This window comes from Lynx canadensis, chromosome B1 (assembly GCF_007474595.2).
Source record: "Lynx canadensis isolate LIC74 chromosome B1, mLynCan4.pri.v2, whole genome shotgun sequence".
Taxonomy (NCBI): Eukaryota; Metazoa; Chordata; class Mammalia; order Carnivora; family Felidae; genus Lynx; species Lynx canadensis.
This window is the reverse complement of record NC_044306.2, coordinates 30,794,819-30,800,802: the sequence shown is the minus strand read 5'-3', so window position 1 is coordinate 30,800,802 and position 5,984 is coordinate 30,794,819. Positions and strand designations below refer to the sequence as shown.

At 41.6% G+C, this 5,984-nt stretch overlaps 1 pseudogene; it reads left to right on the top strand.

Annotated features, from left to right (window-relative positions):
• Nucleotides 1–693: 693 nt before the first annotated feature.
• On the top strand, nt 694–1,967 carry LOC115512933 (annotated as a pseudogene).
• The last annotated feature ends 4,017 nt before the right edge of the window (nt 1,968–5,984 follow it).

Below are 5,984 nucleotides of genomic sequence, written 5' to 3'. Positions count from 1 at the left end.
GGCTTCCCATCCTCCTTCAGTCTGACCTGCAGTTCCCACCCACATCACCCCACTTGAGATGCCCCAGGGGGTTCTGACAGTCTTTAAGTTAATTAGGCAGGTCCATCAATTTCATTCTCACTCTGGAGCATTTCCAGATTGGGTTCTGGGAGCCAGCCACTCACCACATTTGCTTGCCATCTTGCAAATCTGTTTTGTGTACTGCATTAGAATGTGACAGATTTTAATGTGAAATCTTAGCTGGTTTAATGCTAAACCAGTCCATCCTGGTTTTTCTTTTCTGGGAGGTCTCGGCTATCCTAAGGTGGGGTGTCACTTCCGTGTGTGTCTCGTATCTTCACTTCCTATGCATGCTTCTTTCTACAAGCATTACTTAGGATCATTTTGTGTTTTTAAAATTTTACATAAACAGTGTCATTCTGTACACTTATAAAATAAATGTAACATTTTTTACATATTGAGTATTTTTAAATTGAAGCTGTCTCCAAAAATAAAAACAAATTTGAGGCATTTTTAAACCAAAGAAAAAGCTCAATGAAAGAAAAAGTATGACATCAGAACAAAAGAAAAAGGAAAATGCAGGCACACGATGGTAAGGGTGAGAACAGTTACTGTGTTTGAGAATTAAGCAGTGCTGGGCCTAGAAGGTCATTAAATCTTCTAATTTTGGACTCTCTCCTGTAGCCATACAAGATGCTGGAAGGAAAGAAGGCTAAGGGGAAGGAGAGAAGGCTAAGGGGCCCTGTCCCTGCTGTCCTGAAGAAGCAGGAGGCCAAGAAGGCAGTCAGTCCCTTGTTTGAGAAAAGGCCCAAGACATCTGGCATCGGCCAGGACATCCAGCCCACAAGGGACCTCACCTTCTTTGTCAAATAGCCCCGCTATATCCAGCTACAGCGGCAAAGGGCCCTTTCACATAAACTTCTAAAAGTGCCTCCCTCTATTGACCAGTCCATCCAGGACCTTGGCCTTGGACCGCCAAACAGCTACTCAGCTTAAGCTGGCCCACAAATACCAGAGACAAAGCAAGAGAAGCAGCAGAGATTGTTGGCCCAGGGCAGAGAAAAAAGCTGCCTGCAAAGCAGATGTCCCCACTGTGAAACATAAGCCCACTGACCCAATCAAAGGAGGGAGGTGGAGACTCAGAGCACTCAAAGAACTCAATGTTCTTCCAAGAGTGAGTGTTTGATGGACAGGCACACTCCCGGCAGCCACAAAACGGGCAATTTATTTCCTAGTGTGCAAGTCCCTTCCCTGATTCCTCATTGGCTGAGTACGTTCAAAGGTACAAAAAAGTACATTCCTGGAGGTGATGCAGAGACTTCAGTTCTTTGGCGCATGCTCATTGCAAAGCCTGGGAAAGTAAATCCGGAAAATGGGGCGGGGAAGAAGAACCAGGAAGTGAAGTGTCTAAGGGTTTGGGACTCCATTGGTGGGGGAGTCTCCTACATATTTCCAACAGGTTGTAAACCTATTGTTAACTAGACAGCACTGCATTTATTTGGTATTTCTGAACATGAATCGTCTCACTTCTTACACCAGTAACGGGTCACCTGTCCTTTGAGCTGGGGTTAATACGGTCACCACCTTGGTGGACAAGAAAGCTCAGCCGGTAGTGATTGCACATGGTGTGGATCCCGTTGAGCCTGTGGTCTTCCTGCCTGCCCTGTGTCCTAAGAAGGGGACTCCCTACTACATCAAGGGGAAGTGCAGGCTGGGGTGTCTGGTCCACAGAAAGACCTGCACCACTGCTGTCCTTCACACAGGTTAACTCCAAAGACAAAGGAGCTCTGGCGAAGCTGGCGGAAGCCAGCAGGACCGATGACAATGACAGATATGATGAGATCTGCCATCACGGAGCAGGCAGTGTCCCGGGTCCAAAGTCGGTGGCTCGCATCGCCAATCAGGAAAATGCAAAGACTGGGCTAAGTGGACACTGTTGTCTTTCTACACATAAAAGTCGTAAATAGTTATCTTGCCAAAAAAAAAAATCTTTTTATTTTTGGAAAGAGATCAGAGTCTTTGAAGGAATCACATTTTGATTCACAAAAGGTCACTCGGCAGGTTATCCACTTGAGTGCAAGGTAAATCAGTTGACCTTCCATTGATTTTGGTAGCCGCAAGGAGTACCTACCCCCGCTGTGTGGCCCAGAGCTGTTTAAGGCTTGAAATAGGGGCCAGAAGCAAAACAAAACAGAAAATATCCAGAATCTATCTGATCTAATGTGCTTTGTTTGGAGAATTAGTTTAAGGCCCCCTGTGTCTTTATAGTAATACATTTGCTGCATAAACTTGGTTGTCTACACACCGTGAAATGATTTTAAAATTTGTAGCCATGATTTTAAGTAGGAAGAGGAATTACTTTCTTATTTATTGGGCACAGTAACCAGCATCCAAGCTGACTAGACTGTCCAAGTGACTAATGAAACAGTTGCTAATATTTCAGGTTTTCCATTAGATGCTTGCAACCTTTCCTACTGGCTTTAAAGAAAGAAACTGTCTGGTTTGGTACATGGTATAAATAATATTATTCTGCAACAAAATGCTGCTTGCTAAATCTATAGCTATGCTTTCTAAAATCACTTGGAGAATTATGTATCTATTGTGGGAAGCTGTATTTTTCAAGGCCCTTTATTCTGCTACATAGCAAAATGAACTCAAAAAAATTTAACTTCAGATACAGTGAAGGGCATTTTAAATTATTAAATTCATTTTTCAGTTTTTGAGAAGAGCTTGACTGTAAGCTCATGTTAGGGGTAAAATTAGAATTGACAGCTTTGTTAATCACACTCACTTCTACACCAACAGATAGGCACTTAATTCACTATAGAGAGAGAGAGAGAGAGAGAGAGAGAGACCACCTACTATGCCCTAGGCACTGTGCTAGGTGTGACCCAGCCCTAGTCAGGCTTGCTAAATCCTCAAGACCCAAACTTGGGCTCTGTCCTGGGCAGATAAGAATCCTACAGGGTCAATGTAGGATCAGATTCCTACAAATCTGATCAGATTCCTCAACTCTGTATTCTTGCAAGAACCTTGTTGCTTTGGTCTAGCAATAATCCCCCGGCTCTGATATTGCTTCTCAGTGATGCTCTATTCACTGCCCCCTGCCTTGCTACTTAGCCATAATTCCCCGCCGCCTGTGTTCATCTTCAGAGTTGAGCCCAATCTTTCCTCTACTACAAAACCCCATTGTACCAGTCCCCGTGAAAAATGTCTGCCTTACCATTTTCAACAAGTTTCATGAGTACAATTTTTTTCCAATATATGAAATTTATTGTCAAATTGGTTTCCATACAATACAATTTTTTTAAAAAAACAGGAGCTGAGAACACAAGGTAAAAGGAAAGAGCAATTCCTTGATGTCGCGAGGTTCATAGTCCAAACAATAAATAAACAATAACATAAGAAAAATAAGACAAAAAAAGAGAGGGAGGCAAACCATAAGAGACTTTTATTTTTTTATTTATTTTTTTTTCCAGGTATTTTATTTATTTATTTTTTTTTCCTTTCCCTTTTCATTTATTTTTTTTTATTTTTTTTTATATATATGAAATTTATTGACAAATTGGTTTCCATACAACACCCAGTGCTCATCCCAAAAGGTGCCCTCCTCAATACCCATCACCCACCCTTCCCTCCCTCCCACCCCCCATCAACCCTCAGTTTGTTCTCAGTTTTTAACAGTCTCTTATGCTTTGGCTCTCTCCCACCATAAGAGACTTTTAAATACAGACAGCAAACTGAAGGTTGCTGGAGGGGAGGTAGGTGGGGAGATTGGCTAAATGGGTAACGGGCATTAAGGAGGGCACTTGTTGGGATGAGCACTGGGTGTTTTATGTAAGTTCTACTCCTGAAACCAATACTACACTGCATGTTAACTAACTTGAATTTAAATAATTAATTAAAAAAAAAAAAGAAATCAATGATCATTTTGCCTAGTGCCGTACAATAAAAGTTCTGGGTGCAGAAATGCCATATAGGAGGGGGCATCTAACTTAGTCGAGTGTGAGGAAGGCTGTTCCGAGGAAGAACTATACTTGCTAAGATGCACAGGTGGGTAGGAGTTACCGAGGAGAGAAAGGCACAGGAAAGCGTACCTCAGGTAGAAGATTCGACACATGTAGTCTCATTGGGAAGTAACTGGGTATGTTTGGGAACTAAAAAAAAAAAAAAGGCAGAATGGCTCGAGCTTAGCAAACAGGGAGACAGGTGAGCCATGTTAAGCTCTAGAAGCAGGTAAGGGAAAAAAATCACACAGGGCCCTTGCTGGTCGTATGAAGAATTTTGGGTTCTATCCTAAGTTACCCAGAAGAGTGATACAATCAGATTTGCCCTTTAGAAAGATCATCTCACTATGCTGCAGGGAATGGATCAGGCAGGACAGCTGGAGGCCGTGTGAGTCACTTGGCTAGAATGGCAATGACCAGACAAGGCTCACAGCAGAGGAGGGTGAGATCAGTGGATAGATTCAAATTTTGATTGGGGTATAGGCCTTTCACCTCTTTGGTTCGTTCGTTTCTAGGTATCTTATGGGTTTCAGTGCAATTGTTAATGGGATCTATTCCTTAATTTCTCTTTCTGCTGCTTCATTATTGCTGTGTAGAAATGCAACAGATTTCCGCACATTGATTTTGCATCCTGAGATTTTGCTGAATTCGATGATCAGTTCTAGTAGTTTTTTGGTGGAGTCTTTCAGGTTTTCTATATAGAATATCATGTCATCTGCAAATAGTGAAAGTTTTACTTCTTCCTTGCCAATTTGGATGCCTTTTATTTCTTCTTCTGGTCTGATCGTGTGGCTAGGACTTCTAGTTATGTTAAATAACAGTGGTGTGAGTGGACATCCCTGACTTGCACCTGACTGTAGAGGAAAATTTCAGTTTTTCCCCACTGAGATGATATTAGCTGTGGGTTTTTCATAGATGGTCTTTATTATATTGAGGTTTGTTCCTCTAAACCTACTTCGTTGAGGATTTTTATCATGAACAGATGGTGTACTTTGTCAAATACTGTTTTTGCAGCTATTGAAATGATCATATGGTTCTTATCCTTTCTTCTATTAATGCGGCATATGATGTTGATTGATTTATGAACACTGAACCACCCTTGCAACCCAGAAATAAATCCCACTTGACTATGATGAATGTTGTTTTTTTTTTTTTAATGTATTGTTGGGTTCAGTTTGCTAGTGTTTTATTGAGAATTTCTACATCATGTTCGTCAGGGATATTGGCCTGTGGGGTTTTTTTTTTAGTGGTGTTTTTATCTGGTTTTGGTATCAGGTAATGCTGGCCTCATAGAATGAATTTGGAAGTTTTCCTTTCTTTTCTATTTTTTGAAATAGTTTGAGGTTATAAAAATCCTAGAGGAGGGGTGCCTGGGTGACTCAATCGGTTGAGCACCTAACTTTGGCTCAGGTCATGATCTCACAGTTCATGGGTCCAGGCCCCGTGTCGGGCTCTGTGCTGACAGCTCAGAGCCTGGAGCCCGCTTCGGATTCTGTGTCTCCCTCTCTCTCTGCCCCTCCCCTGCTCACACACACACCCTCTCTCTCAAAAATAAATACACATTAAAAAAAAATTTTTTTTTAATCCTAGGGGAGAACACAAGCAGTAACCTCTTTGACATTGGCCATAGCAACTTCTTTCTAGACATGTCTCCTGAGTCAAGGGAAACAAAAGCAAAAGTAAACAACTGGGACTTCATCAAAATAAAAAGCTTCCGCACAGCAAAGAAAATAACCAACAAAACTAAAAGGCGACCTGTGGAATGGGAGCAGATATTTGCAAATGGCATATCTGGTAGGGTTAGTATACAAAATATATAAATAATATATAAAACTCAACACCCACAAAATGAGTAATCCAATTAAAAAATTGGCAGAAGACATGAATGAATAGACACTTTTCCAAACAAGACATCCGGATGGCCAACAGACACATGAAAAGATGCTCCACATCTCTCATCATCAGGGAAATACAAAT